The sequence below is a fragment of the Lithobates pipiens genome, unplaced genomic scaffold (assembly GCF_037356315.1).
Source record: "Lithobates pipiens isolate NorthernLeopardFrog02 unplaced genomic scaffold, aLitPip1_a1.2 Scaffold_8, whole genome shotgun sequence".
In the NCBI taxonomy this organism is placed as follows: Eukaryota; Metazoa; Chordata; class Amphibia; order Anura; family Ranidae; genus Lithobates; species Lithobates pipiens.
Window position 1 is genome coordinate 271,399,151 of NW_027507903.1, and position 17,622 is coordinate 271,416,772.

Here is a 17,622-nt window from a genome sequence, read left to right on the forward strand (position 1 = left end):
GGGTGGCAACGTACTTAGACCCCCGGTACAAACACAAAATGGCGGAAATGTTACCGCCGTCGCAGAGGGCTGTCAGAATGCAGCACTTCCAGGCCTTGCTTCGAGAAATGCTGCATTCTGCTTTTGCGTGCGCTGGCAGAGGAGCAATTCCCACTCCCAGAGAAGGATTTGCGGGTACCAATCCAACAGCGCCTGCAAGAAGAGGCCGGTTTGAAGATGTGTTGGTGACTTCGGATATGAGGTCATTCTTTCAGCCGACCCATCGACAGGTGTCATCCGGATCCAGCATCAGGGAACGCCTAGACCGTCAGGTGTCCGACTACATTGGGTTAACGGCCGATGTGGACGCTCTGAGGAGTGATGAACCCCTAGACTACTGGGTGGGCAGGCTTGACCTCTGGCCAGAGCTTGCCCAATTTGCAATCGAACTGTTGGCTTGCCCCTCATCCAGTGTCCTGTCCGAAAGGACGTTCAGCGCAGCAGGGGGGATTGTGACCGATAAGCGTACTCGCCTAGCTCACCACAGTGTTAACTACCTCACATTTCTAAAAATGAATGAGGCATGGATCTCGGAGGAATTCAACACATGTGATCAGTAGACCATGTATATGTCTATAAACAATTTTTGGAATCAAGCACACAGACCTTCTTAATTCATTTGGCTCACTTCCCTGACCCAAAAAAGCACACCGTACTATATGCCCCTACCCTCCTCTTTGAAGAGGTTGAGCGGTGTCATATTTCTACTGGGGCTGCTTATTATGAGGGGTTCCCACCATCCCTGTGCTGTGCTGACTTCCTCCTGGGTGTTCTTATTATGAGGGGCTCCCACCATCCCTGTGCTGTGCTGACTTCCTCCTGGGGGTTCTTATTATGAGGGGATCACACCATCCCTGTGCTGTGCTGACTTCCTCCTGGGGCTGCTTACGGTGCTGCTGTCAGCGCTGTATGTCACGGAGCTGCTGTCAGCGCTGTATGTCACGGAGCTGCTGTCAGCGCTGTATGTCACGGAGCTGCTGTCAGCGCTGTATGTCACGGAGCTGCTGTCAGCGCTGTATGTCACGGAGCTGCTGTCAGCGCTGTATGTCACGGAGCTGCTGTCAGCGCTGTATGTCACGGAGCTGCTGTCAGCGCTGTATGTCACGGAGCTGCTGTCAGCGCTGTATGTCACGGAGCTGCTGTCAGCGCTGTATGTCACGGAGCTGCTGTCAGCGCTGTATGTCACGGAGCTGCTGTCAGCGCTGTATGTCACGGAGCTGCTGTCAGCGCTGTATGTCACGGTGCTGCTGTCAGCGCTGTATGTCACGGAGCTGCTGTCAGCGCTGTATGTCACGGAGCTGCTGTCAGTGCTGTATGTCACGGAGCTGCTGTCAGCGCTGTATGTCACGGAGCTGCTGTCAGCGCTGTATGTCACGGAGCTGCTGTCAGCGCTGTATGTCACGGTGCTGCTGTCAGCGCTGTATGTCACGGAGCTGCTGTCAGCGCTGTATGTCACGGAGCTGCTGTCAGCGCTGTATGTCACGGAGCTGCTGTCAGCGCTGTATGTCACGGAGCTGCTGTCAGCGCTGTATGTCACGGAGCTGCTGTCAGCGCTGTATGTCACGGTGCTGCTGTCAGCGCTGTATGTCACGGAGCTGCTGTCAGCGCTGTATGTCACGGAGCTGCTGTCAGTGCTGTATGTCACGGAGCTGCTGTCAGCGCTGTATGTCACGGAGCTGCTGTCAGCGCTGTATGTCACGGAGCTGCTGTCAGCGCTGTATGTCACGGTGCTGCTGTCAGCGCTGTATGTCACGGAGCTGCTGTCAGCGCTGTATGTCACGGAGCTGCTGTCAGCGCTGTATGTCACGGAGCTGCTGTCAGCGCTGTATGTCACGGAGCTGCTGTCAGCGCTGTATGTCACGGAGCTGCTGTCAGCGCTGTATGTCACGGTGCTGATGTCAGTGCTCTGTATTACGGTGCTGCTGTCAGTGCTCTGTATCTCCTGCACCCTCTTGTTTGCCTACCCTGGTCCCTGACCTTCCCTCTCCTCCATTGCCTTCATTAGCTCCATAGTCCTGAATTGTCAGAACAATTTCCCAAATAAAAAAAAAATGCTTGTAGTTATCGATCCCAAATTCACCTCATACATGTATTATGCTATTGTCCAGGTGGTGGGACTACGTGCTACCCCCTAATAATTACCCCGTGGCCGCAAATTCGACCTAAAGGTTTGCGAAATTCGCCTCCCATTGAAGTCAATGGAGCCCGCGGCGAACGGTCGTTTTCGCGAACGTTTGTGTCCGTTCGCGTTTCGCGTTCGCGAAACGTCCCGTCGGAAGTTCGTCCATCACTAACCACTACACTACAGAAACCCATTCATGCTGTTTTTTTGAGCCTTGCAGACCGAAAGTCTACCCTAAAGTAAGATCGGTGAAAAGAGCTGCTGAAAGCGACATTGACAAAAAGCACTAGCGCGCTCAAATTGTTTCTGCCCGGTTTCGAACCGGGGACCTTTCGCGTGTTAGGCGAACGTGATAACCACTACACTACAGAAACCTATCATGACAGCACTTTTCGGGTTGGTTGCTCGGAGGTTGGGGTCACCGTATTAGCTATTATTTGCTTCTGGTTGGTTGATAACCTGAGTTCAGTTTACCGTCCTTGCAAATGATACTCTTTGGTAATGAAGCAAAGAAGGAAGAAAGCCCATCTCGGATGCCTAACTTGATACAAATAACATCCTCAAAACAGCCAGTACTGGCAAGATACACTGAGTCATGGATATCACCTCTAGCTTTTCCACACACTTTTCTCACCAGGTCAGCTGAAAACATACGCCAATGGTCGTCAGGTTTTCCAGCTCAGCTGACTAAGCAGGAGAACCAAAGTCCACATTCCAATTGCCTTTGGGTCCAGAAAACAAGTTTGCCTAAACACCAAACACTTACAGCGATGGTCAGCTCATAAACAGTGAAGAAAAAGAGCTCACATTGAAGGTGTTGCACCTAAACTGTGCTTTGTATTGGCAGATTTGGCTTACGGCTGCCAGAGGGGCAAGGCATGGCAAGAGCTTTGAGTTTGCCAGACTGTGAAAAAGTTAAAGGTAAGCACTGTTTCTGCCCGGTTTCGAACCGGGGACCTTTCACGTGTGAGGCGAACGTGATAACCACGACACTACAGAAACCCATTCATGCTGATTTTTTTGAGCCATGCAGACCGAAAGTCTACCCTAAAGTAAGATCGGTGAAAAGAGCTGCTGAAAGCGACATTGACAAAAAGCACTAGCGCGCTCAAATTGTTTCTGCCCGGTTTTGAACCGGGGACCTTTCGCGTGTTAGGCGAACGTGATAACCACTACACTACAGAAACCTATCACGACAGCACATTTCGGGTTGGTTGCTCAGAGGTTGGGGGTCACCGTATTAGCTATTATTTGCTTCTGGTTGGTTGATAACCTGAGTTCAGTTTACCGTCCTTGCAAATGATACTCTTTGGTAATGAAGCAAAGAAGGAAGAAAGCCCATCTCGGATGCCTAACTTGATACAAATAACATCCTCAAAACAGCCAGTACTGGCAAGATACACTGAGTCATGGATATCACCTCTAGCTTTTCCACACACTTTTCTCACCAGGTCAGCTGAAAACATACGCCAATGGTCGTCAGGTTTTCCAGCTCAGCTGACTAAGCAGGAGAACCAAAGTCCACATTCCAATTGCCTTTGGGTCCAGAAAACAAGTTTGCCTAAACACCAAACACTTACAGCGATGGTCAGCTCATAAACAGTGAAGAAAAAGAGCTCACATTGAAGGTGTTGCACCTAAACTGTGCTTTGTATTGGCAGATTTGGCTTACGGCTGCCAGAGGGGCAAGGCATGGCAAGAGCTTTGAGTTTGCCAGACTGTGAAAAAGTTAAAGGTAAGCACTGTTTCTGCCCGGTTTCGAACCGGGGACCTTTCACGTGTGAGGCGAACGTGATAACCACGACACTACAGAAACCCATTCATGCTGATTTTTTTGAGCCATGCAGACCGAAAGTCTACCCTAAAGTAAGATCGGTGAAAAGAGCTGCTGAAAGCGACATTGACAAAAAGCACTAGCGCGCTCAAATTGTTTCTGCCCGGTTTTGAACCAGGGACCTTTCGCGTGTTAGGCGAACGTGATAACCACTACACTACAGAAACCTATCACGACAGCATTTTTCGGGTTGGTTGCTCGGAGGTTGGGGTCACCGTATTAGCTATTATTTGCTTCTGGTTGGTTGATAACCTGAGTTCAGTTTACTGTCCTTGCAAATGATACTCTTTGGTAATGAAGCAAAGAAGGAAGAAAGCCCATCTCGGATGCCTAACTTGATACAAATAACATCCTCAAAACAGCCAGTACTGGCAAGATACACTGAGTCATGGATATCACCTCTAGCTTTTCCACACACTTTTCTCACCAGGTCAGCTGAAAACATACGCCAATGGTCGTCAGGTTTTCCAGCTCAGCTGACTAAGCAGGAGAACCAAAGTCCACATTCCAATTGCCTTTGGGTCCAGAAAACAAGTTTGCCTAAACACCAAACACTTACAGCGATGGTCAGCTCATAAACAGTGAAGAAAAAGAGCTCACATTGAAGGTGTTGCACCTAAACTGTGCTTTGTATTGGCAGATTTGGCTTACGGCTGCCAGAGGGGCAAGGCATGGCAAGAGCTTTGAGTTTGCCAGACTGTGAAAAAGTTAAAGGTAAGCACTGTTTCTGCCCGGTTTCGAACCGGGGACTTTTCGCGTGTGAGGCAAACGTGATAACCACTACACTACAGAAACCCATTCATGCTGTTTTTTTGAGCCTTGCAAACCGAAAGTCTACCCTAAAGTAAGATCGGTGAAAAGAGCTGCTGAAAGCGACATTGACAAAAAGCACTAGCGCTCTCAAATTGTTTCTGCCCGGTTTCGAACCGGGGACCTTTCGCGTGTTAGGCGAACGTGATAACCACTACACTACAGAAACCTATCACGACAGCATTTTTCGGGTTGGTTGCTCGGAGGTTGGGGTCACCGTATTAGCTATTATTTGCTTCTGGTTGGTTGATAACCTGAGTTCAGTTTACTGTCCTTGCAAATGATACTCTTTGGTAATGAAGCAAAGAAGGAAGAAAGCCCATCTCGGATGCCTAACTTGATACAAATAACATCCTCAAAACAGCCAGTACTGGCAAGATACACTGAGTCATGGATATCACCTCTAGCTTTTCCACACACTTTTCTCACCAGGTCAGCTGAAAACATACGCCAATGGTCGTCAGGTTTTCCAGCTCAGCTGACTAAGCAGGAGAACCAAAGTCCACATTCCAATTGCCTTTGGGTCCAGAAAACAAGTTTGCCTAAACACCAAACACTTACAGCGATGGTCAGCTCATAAACAGTGAAGAAAAAGAGCTCACATTGAAGGTGTTGCACCTAAACTGTGCTTTGTATTGGCAGATTTGGCTTACGGCTGCCAGAGGGGCAAGGCATGGCAAGAGCTTTGAGTTTGCCAGACTGTGAAAAAGTTAAAGGTAAGCACTGTTTCTGCCCGGTTTCGAACCGGGGACCTTTCACGTGTGAGGCGAACGTGATAACCACGACACTACAGAAACCCATTCATGCTGATTTTTTTGAGCCATGCAGACCGAAAGTCTACCCTAAAGTAAGATCGGTGAAAAGAGCTGCTGAAAGCGACATTGACAAAAAGCACTAGCGCGCTCAAATTGTTTCTGCCCGGTTTTGAACCGGGGACCTTTCGCGTGTTAGGCGAACGTGATAACCACTACACTACAGAAACCTATCACGACAGCACATTTCGGGTTGGTTGCTCAGAGGTTGGGGGTCACCGTATTAGCTATTATTTGCTTCTGGTTGGTTGATAACCTGAGTTCAGTTTACCGTCCTTGCAAATGATACTCTTTGGTAATGAAGCAAAGAAGGAAGAAAGCCCATCTCGGATGCCTAACTTGATACAAATAACATCCTCAAAACAGCCAGTACTGGCAAGATACACTGAGTCATGGATATCACCTCTAGCTTTTCCACACACTTTTCTCACCAGGTCAGCTGAAAACATACGCCAATGGTCGTCAGGTTTTCCAGCTCAGCTGACTAAGCAGGAGAACCAAAGTCCACATTCCAATTGCCTTTGGGTCCAGAAAACAAGTTTGCCTAAACACCAAACACTTACAGCGATGGTCAGCTCATAAACAGTGAAGAAAAAGAGCTCACATTGAAGGTGTTGCACCTAAACTGTGCTTTGTATTGGCAGATTTGGCTTACGGCTGCCAGAGGGGCAAGGCATGGCAAGAGCTTTGAGTTTGCCAGACTGTGAAAAAGTTAAAGGTAAGCACTGTTTCTGCCCGGTTTCGAACCGGGGACCTTTCGCGTGTAAGGCAAACGTGATAACCACTACACTACAGAAACCCATTCATGCCGTTTTTTTGAGCCTTGCAAACCGAAAGTCTACCCTAAAGTAAGCTCTGTGAAAAGAGCTGCTGAAAGCGACATTGACAAAAAGCACTAGCGCTCTCAAATTGTTTCTGCCCGGTTTTGAACCGGGGACCTTTCGCGTGTTAGGCGAACGTGATAACCACTACACTACAGAAACCTATCACGACAGCACTTTTCGGGTTGGTTGCTCGGAGGTTGGGGTCACCGTATTAGCTATTATTTGCTTCTGGTTGGTTGATAACCTGAGTTCAGTTTACCGTCCTTGCAAATAATACTCTTTGGTAATGAAGCAAAGAAGGAAGAAAGCCCATCTCGGATGCCTAACTTGATACAAATAACATCCTCAAAACAGCCAGTACTGGCAAGATACACTGAGTCATGGATATCACCTCTAGCTTTTCCACACACTTTTCTCACCAGGTCAGCTGAAAACATACGCCAATGGTCGTCAGGTTTTCCAGCTCAGCTGACTAAGCAGGAGAACCAAAGTCCACATTCCAATTGCCTTTGGGTCCAGAAAACAAGTTTGCCTAAACACCAAACACTTACAGCGATGGTCAGCTCATAAACAGTGAAGAAAAAGAGCTCACATTGAAGGTGTTGCACCTAAACTGTGCTTTGTATTGGCAGATTTGGCTTACGGCTGCCAGAGGGGCAAGGCATGGCAAGAGCTTTGAGTTTGCCAGACTGTGAAAAAGTTAAAGGTAAGCACTGTTTCTGCCCGGTTTCGAACTGGGGACCTTTCGCGTGTGAGGCGAACGTGATAACCACTACACTACAGAAACCCATTCATGCTGTTTTTTTGAGCCTTGCAGACCGAAAGTCTACCCTAAAGTAAGATCGGTGAAAAGAGCTGCTGAAAGTGACATTGACAAAAAGCACTAGTGCGCTCAAATTGTTTCTGCCCGGTTTCGAACCGGGGACCTTTCGCGTGTTAGGCGAACGTGATAACCACTACACTACAGAAACCTATCACGACAGCACTTTTCGGGTTGGTTGCTCGGAGGTTGGGGTCACCGTATTAGCTATTATTTGCTTCTGGTTGGTTGATAACCTGAGTTCAGTTTACCGTCCTTGCAAATAATACTCTTTGGTAATGAAGCAAAGAAGGAAGAAAGCCCATCTCGGATGCCTAACTTGATACAAATAACATCCTCAAAACAGCCAGTACTGGCAAGATACACTGAGTCATGGATATCACCTCTAGCTTTTCCACACACTTTTCTCACCAGGTCAGCTGAAAACATACGCCAATGGTCGTCAGGTTTTCCAGCTCAGCTGACTAAGCAGGAGAACCAAAGTCCACATTCCAATTGCCTTTGGGTCCAGAAAACAAGTTTGCCTAAACACCAAACACTTACAGCGATGGTCAGCTCATAAACAGTGAAGAAAAAGAGCTCACATTGAAGGTGTTGCACCTAAACTGTGCTTTGTATTGGCAGATTTGGCTTACGGCTGCCAGAGGGGCAAGGCATGGCAAGAGCTTTGAGTTTGCCAGACTGTGAAAAAGTTAAAGGTAAGCACTGTTTCTGCCCGGTTTCGAACCGGGGACCTTTCGCGTGTGAGGCGAACGTGATAACCACTACACTACAGAAACCCATTCATGCTGTTTTTTTGAGCCTTGCAGACCGAAAGTCTACCCTAAAGTAAGATCGGTGAAAAGAGCTGCTGAAAGTGACATTGACAAAAAGCACTAGTGCGCTCAAATTGTTTCTGCCCGGTTTCGAACCGGGGACCTTTCGCGTGTTAGGCGAACGTGATAACCACTACACTACAGAAACCTATCACGACAGCACTTTTCGGGTTGGTTGCTCGGAGGTTGGGGTCACCGTATTAGCTATTATTTGCTTCTGGTTGGTTGATAACCTGAGTTCAGTTTACCGTCCTTGCAAATGATACTCTTTGGTAATGAAGCAAAGAAGGAAGAAAGCCCATCTCGGATGCCTAACTTGATACAAATAACATCCTCAAAACAGCCAGTACTGGCAAGATACACTGAGTCATGGATATCACCTCTAGCTTTTCCACACACTTTTCTCACCAGGTCAGCTGAAAACATACGCCAATGGTCGTCAGGTTTTCCAGCTCAGCTGACTAAGCAGGAGAACCAAAGTCCACATTCCAATTGCCTTTGGGTCCAGAAAACAAGTTTGCCTAAACACCAAACACTTACAGCGATGGTCAGCTCATAAACAGTGAAGAAAAAGAGCTCACATTGAAGGTGTTGCACCTAAACTGTGCTTTGTATTGGCAGATTTGGCTTACGGCTGCCAGAGGGGCAAGGCATGGCAAGAGCTTTGAGTTTGCCAGACTGTGAAAAAGTTAAAGGTAAGCACTGTTTCTGCCTGGTTTCGAACCGGGGACTTTTCGCGTGTGAGGCGAACGTGATAACCACTACACTACAGAAACCCATTCATGCTGTTTTTTTGAGCCTTGCAAACCGAAAGTCTACCCTAAAGTAAGATCGGTGAAAAGAGCTGCTGAAAGCGACATTGACAAAAAGCACTAGCGCTCTCAAATTGTTTCTGCCCGGTTTCGAACCGGGGACCTTTCGCGTGTTAGGCGAACGTGATAACCACTACACTACAGAAACCTATCACGACAGCATTTTTCGGGTTGGTTGCTCGGAGGTTGGGGTCACCGTATTAGCTATTATTTGCTTCTGGTTGGTTGATAACCTGAGTTCAGTTTACTGTCCTTGCAAATGATACTCTTTGGTAATGAAGCAAAGAAGGAAGAAAGCCCATCTCGGATGCCTAACTTGATACAAATAACATCCTCAAAACAGCCAGTACTGGCAAGATACACTGAGTCATGGATATCACCTCTAGCTTTTCCACACACTTTTCTCACCAGGTCAGCTGAAAACATACGCCAATGGTTGTCAGGTTTTCCAGCTCAGCTGACTAAGCAGGAGAACCAAAGTCCACATTCCAATTGCCTTTGGGTCCAGAAAACAAGTTTGCCTAAACACCAAACACTTACAGCGATGGTCAGCTCATAAACAGTGAAGAAAAAGAGCTCACATTGAAGGTGTTGCACCTAAACTGTGCTTTGTATTGGCAGATTTGGCTTACGGCTGCCAGAGGGGCAAGGCATGGCAAGAGCTTTGAGTTTGCCAGACTGTGAAAAAGTTAAAGGTAAGCACTGTTTCTGCCCGGTTTCGAACCGGGGACCTTTCACGTGTGAGGCGAACGTGATAACCACGACACTACAGAAACCCGTTCATGCTGATTTTTTTGAGCCATGCAGACCGAAAGTCTACCCTAAAGTAAGATCGGTGAAAAGAGCTGCTGAAAGCGACATTGACAAAAAGCACTAGCGCGCTCAAATTGTTTCTGCCCGGTTTTGAACCGGGGACCTTTCGCGTGTTAGGCGAACGTGATAACCACTACACTACAGAAACCTATCACGACAGCACTTTTCGGGTTGGTTGCTCGGAGGTTGGGGGTCACCGTATTAGCTATTATTTGCTTCTGGTTGGTTGATAACCTGAGTTCAGTTTACCGTCCTTGCAAATGATACTCTTTGGTAATGAAGCAAAGAAGGAAGAAAGCCCATCTCGGATGCCTAACTTGATACAAATAACATCCTCAAAACAGCCAGTACTGGCAAGATACACTGAGTCATGGATATCACCTCTAGCTTTTCCACACACTTTTCTCACCAGGTCAGCTGAAAACATACGCCAATGGTCGTCAGGTTTTCCAGCTCAGCTGACTAAGCAGGAGAACCAAAGTCCACATTCCAATTGCCTTTGGGTCCAGAAAACAAGTTTGCCTAAACACCAAACACTTACAGCGATGGTCAGCTCATAAACAGTGAAGAAAAAGAGCTCACATTGAAGGTGTTGCACCTAAACTGTGCTTTGTATTGGCAGATTTGGCTTACGGCTGCCAGAGGGGCAAGGCATGGCAAGAGCTTTGAGTTTGCCAGACTGTGAAAAAGTTAAAGGTAAGCACTGTTTCTGCCCGGTTTCGAACCGGGGACCTTTCGCGTGTAAGGCAAACGTGATAACCACTACACTACAGAAACCCATTCATGCCGTTTTTTTGAGCCTTGCAAACCGAAAGTCTACCCTAAAGTAAGATCGGTGAAAAGAGCTGCTGAAAGCGACATTGACAAAAAGCACTAGCGCTCTCAAATTGTTTCTGCCCGGTTTTGAACCGGGGACCTTTCGCGTGTTAGGCGAACGTGATAACCACTACACTACAGAAACCTATCACGACAGCATTTTTCGGGTTGGTTGCTCGGAGGTTGGGGTCACCGTATTAGCTATTATTTGCTTCTGGTTGGTTGATAACCTGAGTTCAGTTTACTGTCCTTGCAAATGATACTCTTTGGTAATGAAGCAAAGAAGGAAGAAAGCCCATCTCGGATGCCTAACTTGATACAAATAACATCCTCAAAACAGCCAGTACTGGCAAGATACACTGAGTCATGGATATCACCTCTAGCTTTTCCACACACTTTTCTCACCAGGTCAGCTGAAAACATACGCCAATGGTCGTCAGGTTTTCCAGCTCAGCTGACTAAGCAGGAGAACCAAAGTCCACATTCCAATTGCCTTTGGGTCCAGAAAACAAGTTTGCCTAAACACCAAACACTTACAGCGATGGTCAGCTCATAAACAGTGAAGAAAAAGAGCTCACATTGAAGGTGTTGCACCTAAACTGTGCTTTGTATTGGCAGATTTGGCTTACGGCTGCCAGAGGGGCAAGGCATGGCAAGAGCTTTGAGTTTGCCAGACTGTGAAAAAGTTAAAGGTAAGCACTGTTTCTGCCCGGTTTCGAACTGGGGACCTTTCGCGTGTGAGGCGAACGTGATAACCACTACACTACAGAAACCCATTCATGCTGTTTTTTTGAGCCTTGCAGACCGAAAGTCTACCCTAAAGTAAGATCGGTGAAAAGAGCTGCTGAAAGTGACATTGACAAAAAGCACTAGTGCGCTCAAATTGTTTCTGCCCGGTTTCGAACCGGGGACCTTTCGCGTGTTAGGCGAACGTGATAACCACTACACTACAGAAACCTATCACGACAGCACTTTTCGGGTTGGTTGCTCGGAGGTTGGGGTCACCGTATTAGCTATTATTTGCTTCTGGTTGGTTGATAACCTGAGTTCAGTTTACCGTCCTTGCAAATAATACTCTTTGGTAATGAAGCAAAGAAGGAAGAAAGCCCATCTCGGATGCCTAACTTGATACAAATAACATCCTCAAAACAGCCAGTACTGGCAAGATACACTGAGTCATGGATATCACCTCTAGCTTTTCCACACACTTTTCTCACCAGGTCAGCTGAAAACATACGCCAATGGTCGTCAGGTTTTCCAGCTCAGCTGACTAAGCAGGAGAACCAAAGTCCACATTCCAATTGCCTTTGGGTCCAGAAAACAAGTTTGCCTAAACACCAAACACTTACAGCGATGGTCAGCTCATAAACAGTGAAGAAAAAGAGCTCACATTGAAGGTGTTGCACCTAAACTGTGCTTTGTATTGGCAGATTTGGCTTACGGCTGCCAGAGGGGCAAGGCATGGCAAGAGCTTTGAGTTTGCCAGACTGTGAAAAAGTTAAAGGTAAGCACTGTTTCTGCCCGGTTTCGAACCGGGGACTTTTCGCGTGTGAGGCGAACGTGATAACCACTACACTACAGAAACCCATTCATGCTGTTTTTTTGAGCCTTGCAAACCGAAAGTCTACCCTAAAGTAAGATCGGTGAAAAGAGCTGCTGAAAGCGACATTGACAAAAAGCACTAGCACTCTCAAATTGTTTCTGCCCGGTTTCGAACCGGGGACCTTTCGCGTGTTAGGCGAACGTGATAACCACTACACTACAGAAACCTATCACGACAGCATTTTTCGGGTTGGTTGCTCGGAGGTTGGGGTCACCGTATTAGCTATTATTTGCTTCTGGTTGGTTGATAACCTGAGTTCAGTTTACTGTCCTTGCAAATGATACTCTTTGGTAATGAAGCAAAGAAGGAAGAAAGCCCATCTCGGATGCCTAACTTGATACAAATAACATCCTCAAAACAGCCAGTACTGGCAAGATACACTGAGTCATGGATATCACCTCTAGCTTTTCCACACACTTTTCTCACCAGGTCAGCTGAAAACATACGCCAATGGTCGTCAGGTTTTCCATCTCAGCTGACTAAGCAGGAGAACCAAAGTCCACATTCCAATTGCCTTTGGGTCCAGAAAACAAGTTTGCCTAAACACCAAACACTTACAGCGATGGTCAGCTCATAAACAGTGAAGAAAAAGAGCTCACATTGAATGTGTTGCACCTAAACTGTGCTTTGTATTGGCAGATTTGGCTTACGGCTGCCAGAGGGGCAAGGCATGGCAAGAGCTTTGAGTTTGCCAGACTGTGAAAAAGTTAAAGGTAAGCACTGTTTCTGCCCGGTTTCGAACCGGGGACTTTTCGCGTGTGAGGCGAACGTGATAACCACTACACTACAGAAACCCATTCATGCTGTTTTTTTGAGCCTTGCAAACCGAAAGTCTACCCTAAAGTAAGATCGGTGAAAAGAGCTGCTGAAAGCGACATTGACAAAAAGCACTAGCGCGCTCAAATTGTTTCTGCCCGGTTTTGAACCGGGGACCTTTCGCGTGTTAGGCGAACGTGATAACCACTACACTACAGAAACCTATCACGACAGCACTTTTCGGGTTGGTTGCTCGGAGGTTGGGGTTCACCGTATTAGCTATTATTTGCTTCTGGTTGGTTGATAACCTGAGTTCAGTTTACCGTCCTTGCAAATGATACTCTTTGGTAATGAAGCAAAGAAGGAAGAAAGCCCATCTCGGATGCCTAACTTGATACAAATAACATCCTCAAAACAGCCAGTACTGGCAAGATACACTGAGTCATGGATATCACCTCTAGCTTTTCCACACACTTTTCTCACCAGGGCAGCTGAAAACATACGCCAATGGTTGTCAGGTTTTCCAGCTCAGCTGACTAAGCAGGAGAACCAAAGTCCACATTCCAATTGCCTTTGGGTCCAGAAAACAAGTTTGCCTAAACACCAAACACTTACAGCGATGGTCAGCTCATAAACAGTGAAGAAAAAGTGCTCACATTGAAGGTGTTGCACCTAAACTGTGCTTTGTATTGGCAGATTTGGCTTACGGCTGCCAGAGGGGCAAGGCATGGCAAGAGCTTTGATTTTGCCAGACTGTGAAAAAGTTAAAGGTAAGCACTGTTTCTGCCCGGTTTCGAACCGGGGACTTTTCGCGTGTGAGGCGAACATGATAACCACTACACTACAGAAACCCATTCATGCTGTTTTTTTGAGCCTTGCAAACCGAAAGTCTACCCTAAAGTAAGATCGGTGAAAAGAGCTGCTGAAAGCGACATTGACAAAAAGCACTAGCGCGCTCAAATTGTTTCTGCCCAGTTTCGAACCGGGGACCTTTCGCGTGTTAGGCGAACGTGATAACCACTACACTACAGAAACCTATCACGACAGCACTTTTCGGGTTGATTGCTCGGAGGTTGGGGTCACCGTATTAGCTATTATTTGCTTCTGGTTGGTTGATAACCTGAGTTCAGTTTACCGTCCTTGCAAATGATACTCTTTGGTAATGAAGCAAAGAAGGAAGAAAGCCCATCTCGGATGCCTAACTTGATACAAATAACATCCTCAAAACAGCCAGTACTGGCAAGATACACTGAGTCATGGATATCACCTCTAGCTTTTCCACACACTTTTCTCACCAGGTCAGCTGAAAACATACGCCAATGGTTGTCAGGTTTTCCAGCTCAGCTGACTAAGCAGGAGAACCAAAGTCCACATTCCAATTGCCTTTGGGTCCAGAAAACAAGTTTGCCTAAACACCAAACACTTACAGCGATGGTCAGCTCATAAACAGTGAAGAAAAAGAGCTCACATTGAAGGTGTTGCACCTAAACTGTGCTTTGTATTGGCAGATTTGGCTTACGGCTGCCAGAGGGGCAAGGCATGGCAAGAGCTTTGAGTTTGCCAGACTGTGAAAAAGTTAAAGGTAAGCACTGTTTCTGCCCGGTTTCGAACCGGGGACCTTTCGCGTGTGAGGCGAACGTGATAACCACTACACTACAGAAACCCATTCATGCTGTTTTTTTGAGCCTTGCAAACCGAAAGTCTACCCTAAAGGAAGATCGGTGATAAGAGCTGCTGAAAGCGACATTGACAAAAAGCACTAGCGCGCTCAAATTGTTTCTGCCCGGTTTCGAACCGGGGACCTTTCGCGTGTTAGGCGAACGTGATAACCACTACACTACAGAAACCTATCACGACAGCACTTTTCGGGTTGGTTGCTCGGAGGTTGGGGTCACCGTATTAGCTATTATTTGCTTCTGGTTGGTTGATAACCTGAGTTCAGTTTACCGTCCTTGCAAATGATACTCTTTGGTAATGAAGCAAAGAAGGAAGAAAGCCCATCTCGGATGCCTAACTTGATACAAATAACATCCTCAAAACAGCCAGTACTGGCAAGATACACTGAGTCATGGATATCACCTCTAGCTTTTCCACACACTTTTCTCACCAGGTCAGCTGAAAACATACGCCAATGGTCGTCAGGTTTTCCAGCTCAGCTGACTAAGCAGGAGAACCAAAGTCCACATTCCAATTGCCTTTGGGTCCAGAAAACAAGTTTGCCTAAACACCAAACACTTACAGCGATGGTCAGCTCATAAACAGTGAAGAAAAAGAGCTCACATTGAAGGTGTTGCACCTAAACTGTGCTTTGTATTGGCAGATTTGGCTTACGGCTGCCAGAGGGGCAAGGCATGGCAAGAGCTTTGAGTTTGCCAGACTGTGAAAAAGTTAAAGGTAAGCACTGTTTCTGCCCGGTTTCGAACCGGGGACCTTTCGCGTGTGAGGCGAACGTGATAACCACTACACTACAGAAACCTATTCATGCTGTTTTTTTGAGCCTTGCAGACCGAAAGTCTACCCTAAAGTAAGATCGGTGAAAAGAGCTGCTGAAAGCGACATTGACAAAAAGCACTAGCGCGCTCAAATTGTTTCTGCCCGGTTTCGAACCGGGGACCTTTCGCGTGTTAGGCGAACGTGATAACCACTACACTACAGAAACCTATCATGACAGCACTTTTCGGGTTGGTTGCTCGGAGGTTGGGGTCACCGTATTAGCTATTATTTGCTTCTGGTTGGTTGATAACCTGAGTTCAGTTTACCGTCCTTGCAAATGATACTCTTTGGTAATGAAGCAAAGAAGGAAGAAAGCCCATCTCGGATGCCTAACTTGATACAAATAACATCCTCAAAACAGCCAGTACTGGCAAGATACACTGAGTCATGGATATCACCTCTAGCTTTTCCACACACTTTTCTCACCAGGTCAGCTGAAAACATACGCCAATGGTTGTCAGGTTTTCCAGCTCAGCTGACTAAGCAGGAGAACCAAAGTCCACATTCCAATTGCCTTTGGGTCCAGAAAACAAGTTTGCCTAAACACCAAACACTTACAGCGATGGTCAGCTCATAAACAGTGAAGAAAAAGAGCTCACATTGAAGGTGTTGCACCTAAACTGTGCTTTGTATTGGCAGATTTGGCTTACGGCTGCCAGAGGGGCAAGGCATGGCAAGAGCTTTGAGTTTGCCAGACTGTGAAAAAGTTAAAGGTAAGCACTGTTTCTGCCCGGTTTCGAACCGGGGACCTTTCGCGTGTGAGGCGAACGTGATAACCACTACACTACAGAAACCCATTCATGCTGTTTTTTTGAGCCTTGCAGACCGAAAGTCTACCCTAAAGTAAGATCGGTGAAAAGAGCTGCTGAAAGTGACATTGACAAAAAGCACTAGCGCACTCAAATTGTTTCTGCCCGGTTTCGAACCGGGGACCTTTCGCGTGTTAGGCGAACGTGATAACCACTACACTACAGAAACCTATCATGACAGCACTTTTCGGGTTGGTTGCTCGGAGGTTGGGGTCACCGTATTAGCTATTATTTGCTTCTGGTTGGTTGATAACCTGAGTTCAGTTTACCGTCCTTGCAAATGATACTCTTTGGTAATGAAGCAAAGAAGGAAGAAAGCCCATCTCGGATGCCTAACTTGATACAAATAACATCCTCAAAACAGCCAGTACTGGCAAGATACACTGAGTCATGGATATCACCTCTAGCTTTTCCACACACTTTTCTCACCAGGTCAGCTGAAAACATACGCCAATGGTCGTCAGGTTTTCCAGCTCAGCTGACTAAGCAGGAGAACCAAAGTCCACATTCCAATTGCCTTTGGGTCCAGAAAACAAGTTTGCCTAAACACCAAACACTTACAGCGATGGTCAGCTCATAAACAGTGAAGAAAAAGAGCTCACATTGAAGGTGTTGCACCTAAACTGTGCTTTGTATTGGCAGATTTGGCTTACGGCTGCCAGAGGGGCAAGGCATGGCAAGAGCTTTGAGTTTGCCAGACTGTGAAAAAGTTAAAGGTAAGCACTGTTTCTGCCCGGTTTCGAACTGGGGACCTTTCGCGTGTGAGGCGAACGTGATAACCACTACACTACAGAAACCCATTCATGCTGTTTATTTGAGCCTTGCAAACCGAAAGTCTACCCTAAAGTAAGATCGGTGAAAAGAGCTGCTGAAAGCGACATTGACAAAAAGCACTAGCGCGCTCAAATTGTTTCTGCCCGGTTTCGAACCGGGGACCTTTCGCGTGTTAGGCGAACGTGATAACCACTACACTACAGGAACCTATCACGACAGCATTTTTTGGGTTGGTTGCTCGGAGGTTGGGGTCACCGTATTAGCTATTATTTGCTTCTGGTTGGTTGATAACCTGAGTTCAGTTTACCGTCCTTGCAAATGATACTCTTTGGTAATGAAGCAAAGAAGGAAGAAAGCCCATCTCGGATGCCTAACTTGATACAAATAACATCCTCAAAACAGCCAGTACTGGCAAGATACACTGAGTCATGGATATCACCTCTAGCTTTTCCACACACTTTTCTCACCAGGTCAGCTGAAAACATACGCCAATGGTCGTCAGGTTTTCCAGCTCAGCTGACTAAGCAGGAGAACCAAAGTCCACATTCCAATTGCCTTTGGGTCCAGAAAACAAGTTTGCCTAAACACCAAACACTTACAGCTGAAAACTGAAAACATACGCCAATGGTCGTCAGGTTTTCCAGCTCAGCTGACTAAGCAGGAGAACCAA

General features: G+C 46.9%; 16 non-coding genes across 16 annotated transcripts; all 16 read right to left on the minus strand.

Annotated features, from left to right (window-relative positions):
- Window positions 1–2,462: 2,462 nt before the first annotated feature.
- On the minus strand, window positions 2,463–2,535 carry TRNAV-AAC (transfer RNA valine (anticodon AAC)). Its single transcript has one exon. It is a non-coding gene; the product is annotated as a tRNA-Val (tRNA).
- Window positions 2,536–4,901: 2,366 nt separating this feature from the next.
- TRNAV-AAC (transfer RNA valine (anticodon AAC)) lies at window positions 4,902–4,974 on the minus strand. Its single transcript has one exon. It is a non-coding gene; the product is annotated as a tRNA-Val (tRNA).
- Window positions 4,975–6,343: 1,369 nt separating this feature from the next.
- Window positions 6,344–6,416, minus strand: TRNAV-UAC (transfer RNA valine (anticodon UAC)). The gene has a single exon. It is a non-coding gene; the product is annotated as a tRNA-Val (tRNA).
- A 923-nt stretch (window positions 6,417–7,339) lies between these two features.
- Window positions 7,340–7,412, minus strand: TRNAV-AAC (transfer RNA valine (anticodon AAC)). Its single transcript has one exon. It is a non-coding gene; the product is annotated as a tRNA-Val (tRNA).
- A 555-nt stretch (window positions 7,413–7,967) lies between these two features.
- Window positions 7,968–8,040, minus strand: TRNAV-CAC (transfer RNA valine (anticodon CAC)). Its single transcript has one exon. It is a non-coding gene; the product is annotated as a tRNA-Val (tRNA).
- Window positions 8,041–8,151: 111 nt separating this feature from the next.
- TRNAV-AAC (transfer RNA valine (anticodon AAC)) lies at window positions 8,152–8,224 on the minus strand. The gene has a single exon. It is a non-coding gene; the product is annotated as a tRNA-Val (tRNA).
- Window positions 8,225–8,963: 739 nt separating this feature from the next.
- Window positions 8,964–9,036, minus strand: TRNAV-AAC (transfer RNA valine (anticodon AAC)). Its single transcript has one exon. It is a non-coding gene; the product is annotated as a tRNA-Val (tRNA).
- Window positions 9,037–10,405: 1,369 nt separating this feature from the next.
- TRNAV-UAC (transfer RNA valine (anticodon UAC)) lies at window positions 10,406–10,478 on the minus strand. The gene has a single exon. It is a non-coding gene; the product is annotated as a tRNA-Val (tRNA).
- Window positions 10,479–11,401: 923 nt separating this feature from the next.
- TRNAV-AAC (transfer RNA valine (anticodon AAC)) lies at window positions 11,402–11,474 on the minus strand. Its single transcript has one exon. It is a non-coding gene; the product is annotated as a tRNA-Val (tRNA).
- Window positions 11,475–12,213: 739 nt separating this feature from the next.
- Window positions 12,214–12,286, minus strand: TRNAV-AAC (transfer RNA valine (anticodon AAC)). Its single transcript has one exon. It is a non-coding gene; the product is annotated as a tRNA-Val (tRNA).
- Window positions 12,287–14,466: 2,180 nt separating this feature from the next.
- Window positions 14,467–14,539, minus strand: TRNAV-CAC (transfer RNA valine (anticodon CAC)). Its single transcript has one exon. It is a non-coding gene; the product is annotated as a tRNA-Val (tRNA).
- Window positions 14,540–14,650: 111 nt separating this feature from the next.
- TRNAV-AAC (transfer RNA valine (anticodon AAC)) lies at window positions 14,651–14,723 on the minus strand. The gene has a single exon. It is a non-coding gene; the product is annotated as a tRNA-Val (tRNA).
- Window positions 14,724–15,278: 555 nt separating this feature from the next.
- TRNAV-CAC (transfer RNA valine (anticodon CAC)) lies at window positions 15,279–15,351 on the minus strand. The gene has a single exon. It is a non-coding gene; the product is annotated as a tRNA-Val (tRNA).
- A 111-nt stretch (window positions 15,352–15,462) lies between these two features.
- TRNAV-AAC (transfer RNA valine (anticodon AAC)) lies at window positions 15,463–15,535 on the minus strand. The gene has a single exon. It is a non-coding gene; the product is annotated as a tRNA-Val (tRNA).
- A 555-nt stretch (window positions 15,536–16,090) lies between these two features.
- Window positions 16,091–16,163, minus strand: TRNAV-CAC (transfer RNA valine (anticodon CAC)). The gene has a single exon. It is a non-coding gene; the product is annotated as a tRNA-Val (tRNA).
- Window positions 16,164–16,274: 111 nt separating this feature from the next.
- On the minus strand, window positions 16,275–16,347 carry TRNAV-AAC (transfer RNA valine (anticodon AAC)). The gene has a single exon. It is a non-coding gene; the product is annotated as a tRNA-Val (tRNA).
- Window positions 16,348–17,622: the final 1,275 nt, after the last annotated feature.